Below are 15,688 nucleotides of genomic sequence, written 5' to 3'. Positions count from 1 at the left end.
AGAAAATACATTGGCCCTATATTAAAAAAGAACAGTGAATGACTATACATGTACATGTTCTTAGTTAAAATATTCAGTCCTATAAGTACCATTCTTACTGAATCTGTTCTTAAACTGACTTTTTCAATTAATCAACTACCTACAGATTCCAATCGCAAGAAATTAGATTTAAGGTAAGAGGGAGAATGGTACAAAATGAAGAGGCAGGTAGGTTTAGTAGGCCTGGTAGGTCAGAATATTTTCTTCCAAATGTGATGGGACAGTATGAGAAAACCCTGGCTATCATGTGAAGAAAGAATTATGAGGGGAACCAGAAGTGGAAACACAGGAAAAATAGTGAGCTATACAGAATTAACCCACAGTGGTGGCTTAAGGTGGATAGTAAAGTTAGTAAAACTTGATTAGATCTGGCATATAGTCTAAACATTGAGTCAACAGAACCTACTGAACATGGGGAGTATGCAAGCAGACTAAGGTTTCTGTCTGTTTGTTTGTTTTGAAGCCTATGTTTTTTAACTTCACATCTGGTTAATAGTGGGTAGAGGAGCAAGTTTGGTGGTATAGCTGGAGAAGCAAGGGTAGGAACATACAGAATCAAGAATTCTGTTACCAGCTGGAGATAAATAAGCAATTGGATATGAATTTGCAGTTTTAGAAAGTTGGGGCTATCAATATAAATTTATAAATCATCAGGAAAAATGTGGTATATAAAGCCATATGACTAGGTAAGATCACCAAGAGGCAATTTATATTTAGAATTACATAACAGAAAGCTAAAGAAAAGAGTTGGCAGAGGAGACCGAGGACAATGGGTAGAAATTGATGAAAGTATGTGTCAAAGAAGCTAAGTAAAGATAGTATTTCAGAAAGAGATTTCAGTGATAACTGAAAGTAAAATAGAGTCAGAACTGACCATTAGTGTGGCAAGATTAAAGTTGTTGGTCACCTTAGGAAAGGAGGCTACAGTGGAGTGGAGGGAACAAACCAGCTTGGCATGAGTTGCAAAAAGAATGGGAAATGGGGAAACTGGAGCATCAAAAATTGACAACAATTTTGCATGTGGCTGTCCATTTTCAAAACACCATATATTGAAGTGACTATCCTTTCCTCATTGTATAATCTTAGCTATTCTGTCATAAATTAATTCAGCACTGGAATTTGTATTGTTGAATTTTGTCAAGAAAGTAAAACTTAAATGTCCTTATGAGGAAAGAGCGAAAGAAAGAAAGAAAGAAAGAAAGAAAGAAAGAAAGAAAGAAAGAAAGAAAGAAAAAGAGAAAGGTTGAGGGAGGGAGGAAGGAAGGAAGGAAGGGTTAATTAACTAGATGGGGGAAGGGGTCCTTTCATTATTATACATATATCAAATCCCCACAATGTACACTTTAAATATTTTACAACTTTATGTGCTAACTGTACCTCAATAAAGCTGAAACTCAAAAAAAAAGTATACTCATTTAGAGACTTTGCTATAAAGGAAAATGTAGGGGTGCCTGGGTGGCTCAGTTGACCAAGCGTCTAACTCTTGATTTAGGCTCAGGTCATGATTTCATGGTTCCTGCGATCTATCTCTGCATGGGCTCTGCACTGACAGCACAGAGCCTGCTTGGGATTCCCTCTCTCCCGCTCATGCTCTCTCCCTCTCTCTCAGTAAATAAAGGGGTGGGGGAATGGAGAAATAAGGTAGTGGGTAGAGGATGACATTAAATCAAAAGTTTTGGTTTTAAGGCAGGATTATTACATGATGTGCTTGAATAGGTAAGAAGGGACTAGCTCCTATGCACAAGCAGGACCTGACCTTGGGAAGGACAAGGACAACTCATCCCTGCCCACAGTGGAAAGGAGAGTACCTGGATACAAATGCAGTTAGGCTGGCGGACCTGGTGCTGGAAAGATGAGTTGTTTCTCCTTTTGTGAATTGTGTTGAAAGTGAGAAGAAAAGAGAGGCTGAGGGAGATCTGAGGAAAGAGAAGTTGGACCAGAGACTGATAAGGCATTGCCGGGCAGTACTGTGTCTTACTTGACATCTGCAATCTTACTCATAAATAAAACTAATAAATACATAGATGTGTTTTCTTCCATAACCAGTGCTCAGATTTATTGTATACACTTACTATATTCATAATTTATTGTATATCTTCCCAACAAGGCTAGAATCTTTAAAATATTACATTCACTGTTCTTCTCCAGGGACCCTCACTCACATTGCCCAGCATGTAACTGGTACTCCATAAATATTTGTTGACTGAATAAATTAATTCAGTATCCACAAGTACCTAAAATATGCTTAAAATTGAACTCATTATCTCTTATTTAACCCCTTCATGTACAAACCTATTCCTCTATTTCTTATCCTATCATAGTTCAATTTTCCAGTACAGAAACTTGAAAGTCATCATACAACCTCCCTCATTTCATTCTCCATGACCTGCCAATCATCAAGTTCAGTCAACTCTGCCATTTAAGTATTTCTTGGATCTATTCTGGCAGCCAATTTCCTGGTTCAGGTCACCATCACCTCACCTGGATTACTGGAAAAGCATTGTAACGGCTCTCCTGGCTCTCATTTTATCCCCCTCAAGTCCATTCTCCACATCTTTCAAAAAGTGTAAATCTTATTATGCCCTCCACAACTTTAAACCACCCATTCATACTTCAACAAAGCTCTCAGGAAAAAATCCTTTTTTAAAAATGATTTATGACATTTTTCTTAATCTGGCCTAGAACTCTCGTTGGCAAATTAAATTTCAATTCTCTAATTAGTGGCTCTCCTTCAGCTCTTAGGTCTTTGCACATGCTCCTTTCTCTACCTGCAATACTCTCTTCACCATCAGTTCCTACTCATCTTTTCTTTCTCAACTTAGAAGGCATTTCCTCTAAGAACTCTTCCCTGATTCATGGCATTGGTTAGATGCTCCTCCTAAAAGCCCCCTCTGCATATTGAGGTTCTATAACATTCCTTTATAGCACTGTTTTACCCTAAATCCACGTAGTAACAAAGTACAGGGTAGAGGCTAAGGGTTCTTATAGTGAATTTATTCATCCATCCTTCTCTCCCAGCACCTTAAATCTAAAGAACAAAAAATGGGAGGATAAAGGGATGTTCATTTGCTGAGGAAAAAGGAAACTGTTTCTCACTGGTGTCCTCCAGAGGTGGCCAGTTGGTCTAAGCCGCTCTGTAACCATGGGCCATGAAAAGTTGGCGAGGAAACCCCTTTTATTGCATTTTTCTTTTTTCAAATATAAGAATTTTATAAGTAAATTTCTCAGAATCTGTGGTCTAGAATGACTGATGTTACTTTGTTCTCCTTAGAAGTGAGGCTCAACTTATTTGTGTTCCTAATTCACCTCAGGCTCTTTAAATAACTAATACCCATTTTTAAGATATTTATGTAAATACTTGAGGAAAGTGAAAAGTGTAATTTTCATCTCTGCATGATTACTTCAAGAGCAATGTAGTAAGTCACAGAGAGTTAGAAGATAAATGATTCTGAAAAGTCAAAGTGGCATGGCTTATAGCAAAAGACCTGATTAATTTTAAGTGAACAAGCACAAATTAACCACTGCAATATCTGCAGCAAACAGAATCGCATGCCCAGATTGACAAGCAAAACTTTCCAGTTGTCTCCTATGTGCCATTCCTTGCTTGTGAGTGTTCAAGACTGGGGCAGAATGGTCCCATGAAGGCTTCTTGGCAAACTCAAAAGGCAAAGGAATAGATGAGCTGAAAGAAAACAAAGAGGGCCCTGTAGATAGATTTAAAGCCCAAATTAAAATCACATAGTTTCATCTCATCTCATCCTCTATTTCCTTAAAATGTTACCTTGATTCTAATCATTTCAAAAATAGCTTGTGGTTTTATTTCTTAGAATATAATCAAATAAATTGTATACAAAAGCACATTATATTATATAAAGATAAGCACAACATGCAGGTTTGTCTTCATTAAACAAACATATATACTTATTATGTCCTAATCTACCATTAGTAGAGAGAAAACAAAGTAGCTGCCCATGGAAATTAATCTGTTAAATAAAGCCTGATAAAAAATATATATCACTCTGAGAACCTGTATATGTGGTTGACCCTTTTGATCCCTATAAACAGTTAAATACTGCATTAGCTTTAGCAGTATTTACGCCCAATGTACTTGTTTCCATGTTTTCCATTAAATCATTAATTGCATGTCCCTGAGCTCAAGAAAGGCTCTTAAGAAATCAAGACCAAGTTTTAGGCAAACTATACCTCAAGTCAGGATGATTATGAACTTAGCCTATTTTTAAATATTTCCACAGAAGCACATTCCATCAAAGAGAACTGACATACAGTTGCCAGATTTAGCATTTAAAAATGCAGAACATCATTTAAGTTTGAATTTAAGATAAACAGTGAATATTTTTTTAGTATATATATGTCCTGTGCAATATTTGGGACATATTTATGCTTTAAAAGTATTCGTTGCTTATCTGAAATTCAAATTTAGGTGGGTATCCTGTATTTTACCTGGCAACCCTAGACCTGAAACCTAGCCAAGGATAATTTTTGTCAGATAATTCAATTTCTCTGCCAGATTGCCACATCTGAGATCATTCATCCAAGAGAAAAGATGATCATAAGTTGAAAACCTCAGGTTAATTAAGAACTAATTGTTGGTCAAGTTGCCAAAAGTCAATACTTCTATCTCCAATGTAACAGTCAATTCAATCAATATAGGCTTTTAAAAAGTTTTTAAATAAATATGATTTTTGTTTTCTCTAATAACTTAGAAACACAATGGTGCTCACCTCATTTTCCATGTGAGATTATCTTCAATGGACAACATAAACTTTTTGTTAAGTTAAAAATGTCAAACTTGAACTTCATGAAAGCCAATATAAAAGGTAAGGCAGTGTATTATTTTATTTTATTTTTTAAACTGAGGTATAATCAATAAGAGGGTATAATTTTAGTTATAGATAATTTCCTTATATATATATAAAATGCAACTGAAATGGAATTTATTATCCTGCCTCCCAAACACATTTTTCTCCAATATTTTTCCTGTTTCTGAATAATATCAGAGCCCTATCTGATGGCCAAGTCAGAAACAGGTGTCATTCTCAATTCCTTTTCACATGATCCATATATTAAAGAACAAAAAACAAACAAAAAAAACCATTTGTTGAGTGTTTGCTATATTTGCCAATATTACCATATTAAGTACTTAATATTGAATACTTTAAGTATTAAGTATTTTCCAAACCACCATCATATAATTTTAACATGCATTCTTTTATCTGTCATAAGAACCCAATGAGATAGGAACTCTAATGACTTACTCTATAGATGAAAAAACTGAAGCATTAAGAAGATGAGTAACTTGCTCAAGTTCACACAGCTAAGCAGTGAGTGAGCCAGGACCAAAATCTAGGTCTAACTTAATCACTATATAACTCCACACATTCAATTGGTCACCAAGTTCTGTCAGTTCTACTTCCTGAATACTTCCAGATACTTTCTCTTTACCCCATCCCACACCTTAGTGTTAAACTGATCTACAATTTTGGGTTCTGTATTTGTTTCTTAGGGCTTCCGTAACAAAGTACCATGAATTGGGGGGGGGGGGGGGCTTAAATAACAGAAACTTATTGTCTCACAGTTCTGGAGGCAAAAAGTCTGAAATCAATGTGTTGGCAAGGTCGGTTCCTCCTGAGGGCTATAAAGGAACAAACTGTTTCAGGCCTTTCTTTTTAACTTTAACACGGTCATCTTCTCCCTGTCTATTCAGATTATCTTTCTTCTGTGCATGTCTGTCTCTGTGTCCAGATTGCCTTTTTTTTTTTTTTATAACAACACTAGTCATTTTAGATTAGGGAACCACTCAACTCCAGTATGACCTCATCCTAACTAATTACATCTGCAATGAACCTATTTTCAAACAAGGTCATATTCTGAGGTACTAGGGGTTAGAAATTCAACTATCTTCTTTGAAAGAGGACACAGTTCAATTCATAACAGATTCCTTCTAATCTACTTTCACCAAAGAGCTTTGGCTAAAATTCAGATCTAATCCTGTCATTCCCTCGTTTCCATATTTTCAAGGACAAGTTACAGCCTCCAGGATAAAAGGCTAAATTTGAGGTATGGAGATAATAGAATTCTTTATAATCCATTCTAAGCTTGACTCTCCAGCTTTATATCAAGCCTCTTTCCACTCTCTTTATTTAGCCCTTGAGCTTTAAAGTTCCAGATAGACCATAAACCTGACCTGTTCCTTTTCACCTCTTGACTCTGTGGAGCTCACTCTACTACAAACACCTTATGCTTCTCCCTCATCTCACATTTTTGCCTCAAGTCACAGAAAAGCAAATCTGCTCCTTTTCCTTTCCAGTTTTATAGAAAACATCCCTGGTGCCTTCCTCTCATGCCATACTTATTCTTCATGAAGGATAAATTTTCTAAGCAGATTGTTCTGAGCCATATTATGTTTAAAAAGAAAAAAAATAGGGGCACTTGGGTGGTTCAGTCTGTTAAGCGTCTGACTTCAGCTCAGGTCATGATCTTGTAGTTTGTGAGTTCAAGCCCCACATCAGGACCCTGTGTTGACAGCGCGGAGCTTGGAGCCTGCTTCAGATTCTGTGTCTCCCTCTCTTTTGCTGCCCCTCCACCCACCTCTTTCTCAAAAGTAAATAAACATTAAAAATTTTTTTAAATAAATAAAGAGAAAAAAAATAAAGGTATAAAACAATGACTATTATAGTCTATAAGCCCTAGATTTGGGGTAAAGGTCAAGGTTATAAATATGACATTCATTGGACACATTTTACTAGTGATTTAGGTCACTCTTAAAAATCAGTGTATTGGGGCACCTGGGTAGCTCAGTTGGTTAAGTGTCAGACTTCAGCTCAGGTCATGATACCACGGTTCATGAGTTCAAGCTCCACGTAGGGCTCTGTGCTGTCAGCTCAGACCCTGGAGTCTGCTTCAGATTCTATGTCTCCCTCTCTCTCTCTTGCCCTCCCCCACTTGTGCTCTGTCTCTCTCTGTCTCAAAAACGAATAAACATTAAAAACTTTTTTTTCATGGGGCGCCTGGGTGGCGCAGTTGGTTAAGCGTCCGACTTCAGCCAGGTCACGATCTTGCGGTCCGTGAGTTCGAGCCCCGCCTCGGGCTCTGGGCTGATGGCTCAGAGCCTGGAGCCTGTTTCCGATTCTGTGTCTCCCTCTCTCTCTGCCCCTCCCCCGTTCATGCTCTGTCTCTCTCTGTCCCAAAAATAAATAAACGTTGAAAAAAAAAATTAAAAAAAAAAAAATTTTTTTTTTTCAAATCGGTGCTGGCGTGCCTGGGGGGCTCAATTGGTTAGGTATCCAGCTTTGGCTCAGGTGATGATCTCATAGTTCATGAGTTCGAGTCCCACATTGGGCTCTATGCTGACAGCTCAGAGCCTGGAGCCCTGCTTCAGATTCTGTGTCTCCCTCTCTCTCTCTGCTCTTCCCCCGGTCATGCTCTGTCTCTCTCACTCAAAAATAAACATTTAAAAAAAATTTAAATTAGTGCTCATGTGTCAAGTGCACTCTGGCCATTTCTTCACATTCCCCTTTGGATATGTCAGTCCTGCTCGTGCTTTTTGTCTCTCCATATTAAACACAACAGAACTGGGCCACCCTTATCTCTCTATGTTCCAGGTTCTCTCCTATTGGTTAAGTGAATCAGGACTTTTGTGAGCCTGACCATTTCAATTTGGTAGGAGAGAAACCTCATTTCAGTCTCAAATCTAGGCCAGTTCTATGACAGAATTAACCAGAAGCATCTGCATCAAATAACAAAACAAAAGTTCATTTCTCTTGTGGTCATAGGTCTTTGTATATGTACTCCACTGATAGAGGATCAAAAGGGAGAAAAAGTTAGTGGCACACCAAATCCCTTACCAATTTCCTAGTCATCAGTAGGCTCTCTAAATAACAATTCATTGGAATTAACATGGGCAAGTGTCCCCTGAATATATATATATTGCCTATCTCTACAGAAAGAGGGTCTCTGTACCAGTAACCTGGTCATTGGACTGTGAGTTTCTTGAGGGCAGACATGGTTAATCATTTCTTAATCATCTTTATAAATACCATACAAAGCACAGACCCTTTTGGCAAGGGACTGGAGACTCTGTTTCTACAACATAGGTGTAAATGACACTTATTACACCATAGACAAAAAATGAACCATTCAGCCCAAAGGGAGAAATGAAACTCTGAACCTAGTGTGCAGTATAGTAGCTAATGGCAAAAAGAAATATGGCAGAAAATGCTTGTGAAATACATGTTAAGGTGCAAGGTTAACTATCAGCTCACAGTGAAATACACAAAAATATTTATAAAAGTTAAGCATCCATATCGTCAAAGCACTCTGAGTCACAATTTCAACAAAACTGTTTTGACAAATTAATCATAAAACTTTTTGGCAGACATTGGGAACAATGAGCATAAATTGGTTGAAATACATTCGATAGGTAGGTGTCCTTTTTGGATTTGTTAATTTGGTGTTGCCAAACAAACACATTTTACTGCATTGATGCCTTCACCACCCTACTTGCTATTTAACATCCATCCAGCAAATAACTAAACACCTCATGGTTAGTCTTTTGTATAATACTCCAGGTTTTCAGGAAGGTATTCTATCATAAAATTGGGAGTTTCTATTTTGTGAGTTGCTATATGGCAATTCCACTTGACAAAATATAAATATGGCCTATTCAATCCACTCATTTAATAAGTGACATTTAATTGAAACATCTAAGTAATTCTTTACACATCCATAAGTCCCCCTCAGGGATGATTCTAACTGACCCTGTTTGGGTCAGGTGTCCATGTCTGAACCAATCACTGTTATCCAGAGCAATAGGTTTGTGAATGACAGCTCCACCAGAAGGCCAAAGTAGGGGAAACAGGCAGATAAAACATGAGGGAAAGACAGTGGAGCACAGCGGAAGGAACACAGACTGAAGAAACAGTGGCTCTGCAACTGTGCGCAGACTTTGTTCCTCTGTCACCAAATTAAGAGTGGATCCAGCTCCAATACTCTCTGATCCTACATGGACAATTAACTTTGCCACAATCAGTTTATGTAAATAATAAAGATTCTATTTTCTTGATGGAGAAGATGAATACTATTTGGCTGGAATAGAAAGTCTGGGTGACTCCTCTCAAATACACAGGACTTCAGTGCCTTAAGACAAAGGAATAGAAAAGACAAACAGAGAATTTCCTCAAAGTCAGAGTAGGTGAGGCTTCAGCATCTCTTAAATTACAATAGCAAGAAATCTACTGACTTTTTGTTCCTGGTGCCTACTGACAATGTGAACTTTGATTCCTGTCCAAAGATCTACTGAAACACCTGCCAGAACCTTTAGAAACTTACAGTTAAAACCTTGAGTATGTCACTAGCTTCATCTTCTCCGCCCCATCAACGAGCCCTGATCTATAGCCATAGAGTATCTATGAATCACCACCATTCACTTTCATGACTTTATAACATTAGTGATAATGGTGATACTTATTAAGCACCTCCTATGTGCCAGGCAGTAGTTAGGGGCTGGCAATATGGCAGTGAACAAGACAAATCCCTGTACTCATAGAACTTACATTCTAGTGGTGGGGGATATGGCAATCAGTATGTAACCAAATAAAGAATCCAGCTGTGGTGAGAGGTAACTTTAGAAAAGGTGTCAGGAAGTGACATTAAAGTTATATATGAATGACTTGAATGAAGAGAAGCAGCCCTCCTTGAAACCTGTGCTTGGCACCCTCCCAGGGATATTATATACATTACCATTAATCTTCCCATTTCATTCTGAGAGGATAAGTTGCTTGTTCAGATTACATAGCACAGAATTCAAATTCAAGTTTGTCCAATTCTTCAGCCTCTGCTCTGCACCCCACCACCTTAGACTTTATGCTTTTAAACCTCCTGGCTGTAATTCTCTTCCTGGCACTCACTTATCATTCCAGTTGCTCAACTATCATTTTCTTTCCAAAGTTTCTCCTGGCCAGCAATACTCCACTATTTCCCTTCCTCTGCCAACCAAGGTGTAGATCATTGTTCTTGCCTCTGTTCCCACAGCACTCTATATGGGATCTCTCTTGAAATAAAAAAAAAATCCACTGTAATTTTCCCCTTATATCTCAGACTCCTCTCCTAGATGGGCAGCTCTTTCAGGTCAGGACCCATTTCTTATGAATTATTCCTCAATCTTGCCCAAGGCCTGAAACATTGAAAATACTCAAAAAATATCTGTTCAGTAAATGCCGTTTGGCTATGGAATGAAATGGATGTGATGTGGTTGCTCAAGACACAGCCCTAATGAGAGACACTCACTGGGAATGTAGAAAAAATAATAGACCATGGGTCCTTCTTCCTCAGCAAAAAGATCACCCATCCTTCTCTGGAAATGGGCAGTGAAATGAAGACTGGAGAAATTTTGAGGTGCTGGGTGGCTCAGCAGGCTGAGAGAACAACTCTGATTTCAGCCCAGGTCATGATCCCAGGGTTGTGGGATTGAGTCTTGTGTCTGGCTCCACACTGACTGCTCAGAGCCTGCTTGGAATTTTCTCTCTCTCCCTCTGCCCTCTCCCCAACTCATAGTGTGTCTCTCTCTCTGTCTCAAAAATAAAATAAAATAAAATAAAATAAAATAAAATAAAATAAAATAAAATAAATAAAATAAAATAAAATAAAATAAAATAAAATAAAATAGGGATGCCTGGGTGGCTCAGTCTGTTAAGCACCTGACTCTCGATTTTGACACAGGTTGTGATCTCATGGTTCGTGGGTTCAAGCCCTGCATTGGACTCCATGCTGACAGCACGGAGCTTGCTTGGGATTCTCTCTTTCCCTCTCTCTGTCTCTCTCTCAAAATAAATAAATAAAGTTAAAAAATTAAAATAAAATTTAAAAGACTGGAGAAATTTTTACTGTGTTTCAAGTGATCTAACAGTGGCTACTATTGAGAAGTAAAATGACTTTTTTTTCAAATAAAAATATTTTTTTATAAATTCAACCATCATAAGTTTTCAAAAACTAGCATTTCCAACAAGTTCCAAGGGATGACATTTTCCTCTCTGCATGTAGAGTAGGGAAAACTTCCTTACTTTGAACATTTCATTCATATATAGTTCCCCATTGGTATAAGATGCTTTGTTTATATAACTATTTAATTAACAAGACCTTTATTTTTCAGAGGAATCTTACTCTTAAGAAAAGGAGCTTTTAAATAGTGTTGGAAATTTTTATTTTAAAAAATATGAGCTGAAGTGCACCGCATAGAGCATGTTGTAAAACAGGCAGTGCATCATTATCACCTCCCACTCAAAACCATTTTAACTATGATCTCTGTATTTGGGTAGTTCAGCTAATTAACAACCTGGTATTACTGTAAAGATGGGATTGTCATGTTATTTGAAGTGGTTTTTAATAGTCTTTAAGCACTAACCACTCAATTTATTAACAGTTTGCTCTATCATAAGTGAAGGAAATTACATGATTATTGTGAGTCTGAAACTGAGGAGAAATATATATGTATATTTTATCATTACCTATAAAGAATACCAATATTAAAATGGCTTTTAAAAAATATAAGTAAAGTTTCCCAAAATGCCTATTAATCATTTGTTGCCAATGGCTTTTACAGGTCTATAGCCATCTTCCTTATACCCTTTTATTCAACTTTTACCTTGATGTGACGGAACAAAAATAGGGTAGGAGAGTAAAAACACATTTCAGAAACAGAATAAGCAATGGTTTAAAATGTGAACCTTGAAATCAGACTGGCTGGGTTCAAGTCCTAGCTCTACCACTTATCAGTTCAAAGACCTTACCCAGTTCATCTGTGCCTTTCTTTCCTAATGTGTAAAATGGGGGTCTTAATAATAATAGGGCTTGACTGTGGGCTTGCCATGAGAATTGATGATTTATTATATGTAAAGCACAATTCTCAGCAAATGCTAGCTATTATTAATTTGGCCTAGCTGCCTCTAAAATACTCTACTTCTCCATGGCAATACTTCACAAGGTAATTTCTCTACCTTACCAAGCAAGAGGAGCCCTTTTCCAACCTTATATGATGGTAGTTGTAGGGGCACCTGGGTGGCTCTGTTGGTTAAGCATCCAACTAAGGCTCAGGTCATGATCTCACAGTTCGTGAGTTCAAGCCCCTCATTGGGCTCTGTGCTGACAGCTTAGAGCCTGGAGCCTGCTTCAAATTCTATGTCTCCCTCTCTCTCTGCTCCTCCCCCACTCATGCTCTGTCTCTCTCTCTCCTTCAAAAAATAAATAAAAACATTAAAAAAATTTTATGATTGCAGTTGTATATATTTTATCTACTAGAGAGTGTACAAAATCACAAAAAAACAAGTCTGAATTGAGTCATAATTTTAAACAAATATGTATTTTCCCCCACCACATTTGCAATGACAGGCATTTGTGGCATAGCAGAATATAGCCATGGAAGACAGAACATGGCCCCAAGTCTATAGTTGACAAGGCATGTGTTCCCAGCCCACACATTGTGCTCCACTCGCTTGGCATCCCTGAGCTTATCCTGTTAGAAAGCTAATGTACAGATGAAGCCTGCTCCAAGCTAATACATGGAATAGATACTAAACAATACTAAAAGATCTTCAGCCTTTCCCTGAAGATTTTCCTATAAGTCTTTTGTGGCTCAAAGATGACATTAATTTTTTTTCAATGTTAGGTTATTTGGTTTTGGGAATAAACTGGACTGGGAGTCAGAAGATCACTAAATAGAGATATTGGAATAATTAATGACAATATGTGTGAGAACCCTTGCAAATGGCCTGGAAAGTAATAATGCCTCCATAAATCCTACTTAAATCACTACTTTTCTCCCAGTTTCCAGACTTGGCTCTACTAAAAATAAATAGGACAGCCTTGGCAAATGATGGCTCTGAGCCCTGGTGTCCTCTGTAAATTAGTAGGTGAGATAAGGACAGCTAAGATGACTGTGCTAGTCATTTGTCTTTTTGCTCTTAGACCTATTCCCACATATCCCCAGCTCTGCTCTCTATCACTAAGGGCTGATCCCTGTAAACTCCATTCTCAGGCACGTGCTAACTGGCTTACAGCTAGCTTGGCCAAAGGGAGGCAGTGACAAATGATTCAAGAGCACAGAGAAAATGGACTAGGGAATTTCTCCCCATCTTTATGATTCCATAATGTCTTTGGCAGTAGCTCTGTATCCTCTCTTGTCTCATCTCCCACAGATCCCAGGCAGTCCTGGCTTCTGGGCTTTGTAACACCTCCATCTTTAGTCCCTCCAGCCCTATGGATATTGGCAGCTTCCTGCTGTTACTAATTTCTGGATTGCCTTCCTGTCTCCCGTTTGGTCTTTCAGCTTTTCCTTCCAACACCTTTAGAACTACTTCCTCATATTAAATTCCCTATACTGAACTATCTGCCACAGGCTCTATCTTTCTGACTGGACTCTATTATGATCACTCTCAAATCTTAAGCTCTCTGGTCCTACCATAAGTTAGATTTGGGTAGGTTCAAGATCTTTCCAGCCTTTTTGCCCATTGTCTTCTCTAACCAACCCTAAGCTCCCTACCCATGGGTCAGCTGCTCTTCCAATACTCTTTGCTGTATCTCAATCATTCCATTTAACGTGCTGTGTCATATTGATCTGTTTATGCATCTAAATACTTAGTAGACTATGAACTCTTTGAAGCAGGGCTGTTTTTCCTCCTTTTTATAAACCTCCTGCAGTATTGATGCATAGTAGGACTTCTATATGAGTGTGATAAATGAATGAATGCATAAATGGAGCCACCATTCCACAGGTCCAGATATAAGCAGTCTTTAGTTCATTCCTGAATGGAGATCACCAGGAAAGGCCACAGCTCAAATAGATCTCCTCCATTAGCCTGTTACTACAGAATTTAGCCAAAATTCTACCACAGAGTGCACTGGGGGCATTATTTATGTATGAGGCCATTTGAAAAGGTTAATTTCCCAAGGCAAGCTTAAGTCATTATGAATCAGTCACACCTCAGGAGAGGTTAGTTTTGTAGATTGTTTCCTATAGACACAGACAGCTGGAAAGGAGTAAATAAATCCGTAAAGGAAGAAAGCAATGTCCAGAACAAGAAGTCAGCCTATATCTTGAAGTACAGAGTCCCCTAAGTGGCCTGTCAAGTTGTCACTCCTCATTGTATGGAGGCCTCCATTTGAAGTCTGCCCTATGGAAAGCTGCTGTATAACTATGAGTTTTTAGCCAGTGAATGAATGTGGAGAGAAGAAAATGAGAGAAGGCCCATGAGGAGGGTGTTCTGGAGCTCAGGACTGATAAAACTGGCTAAGGATTGAGTTGAGATGAAGTATGACAAATGGCAGAGGACAGAATAAGTTGAGAAGGCATGCAGAGGTGGTTGTGGGTGACTCTTAGTAAGAAAGGGTTAAATAGTCTGAGTTAGGGAGAAAGGTCATCATGATAGCACTTCTCAACTTGACATTTACCATCTGCTCCCATCTCTATTGGTTATATACTTTGATTGATTTTACAGGGAAAGTATGCTAATATCATATTCTCAAATTTGGATTCCTGAAGGCCTCAAGACATAATAATTTCTTTATTCATTCTTTTATTTAATAAAATGTTATGGAAAGCTGACTATATATTGAGTACTATACCTACAGCCAAGCAGACACCTCTCAAGTGTCAGAGGTCTACTTTTCTTTCACAGACAATGTGAGGAAATGAGTCCCCAGGGCTCAGAGAAGAAAAGAAAACAGGAAAATAAAGGGTGAAGACAAAGTCAAACTCAGTTCTTCTGATTTTCAATCCAATGATCATTCTATAACTTAAGACTGTTTCATAGTTTAAGCTCACCATCTCCATCAGTGGAAAAGAATATGTGCCCTTGAAAGCCCAATTCTTAGCATAGCATCTGAAATTTAGCTGATGTTTAATAAATGTTGGATGAATGATTTATGGTATGGATGGATGGATGGATGGATGGATGGATGGATGGACAGATTAAGGATGAGTAGATGATCCATTTCAAAGCATACAGCTCTCAGATGGTTAATGAGGATTTCTCAATTTCAATCTTCCCCAATTTTGTTCTTCAGATTAAAAAATATATATATGCTTTAAAGCCAGTTCTTCTGGGAAATGTGGAAAGCTACTTAAAAATTTTTTTTTGGAATATGAAGGAAGATACATAGATAAGTGAACAGAATGAATGGATGAATGACGTATCGCCTTAGGCATTCTCCTCACGGGAGTCATACTTGCCTAGATTAACATTAAAATTTTGCAGCAAATGTCCCTTAAAAATGTGTGACTGCTTTTTCATCTTTACCAGCATCTCCTCTACTAATCTTAAAACTATATAAATTTGCTCCTGATTTAATATCAGTTAGCCACCCACACCAAATTACAAAAGTTACTTCAACCCCACAGTTACTCTCATTTAATTTTTGTTTCAAGTCATCCTAAAGATCACATGTCTTTGTGTTCCTGGAAATGATATCACCTGTGTCTGTGTGTATACCTACATATGTGTGTGTATAAATTATTATAAATAATTTCCTGGTCATAGATCACTCCCACCCCCTGAAGATTTGGGACAACCTGTTCTCTTTTCCATGAACATAATGCATCTATTCTCTTTAGGACTTATATCTGTCTTTGTCCAGGATG

General features: G+C 37.9%; 1 protein-coding gene across 4 annotated transcripts in view; it reads right to left on the bottom strand.

Annotated features, from left to right (window-relative positions):
* Positions 1–15,688, bottom strand: part of FXR1 (FMR1 autosomal homolog 1) — an 816,075-nt gene that overhangs the window by 482,037 nt on the left and 318,350 nt on the right. The gene's annotated exons all lie outside the window — the stretch shown is intronic.

This window comes from Puma concolor, chromosome C2, assembly GCF_028749965.1.
Source record: "Puma concolor isolate L17-30 chromosome C2, mPumCon1.1.hap2, whole genome shotgun sequence".
Lineage (NCBI taxonomy): Eukaryota > Metazoa > Chordata > Mammalia > Carnivora > Felidae > Puma > Puma concolor.
The sequence above is the reverse complement of the archived record's forward strand: the minus strand, read 5'-3'. Positions and strand labels throughout refer to the sequence as shown.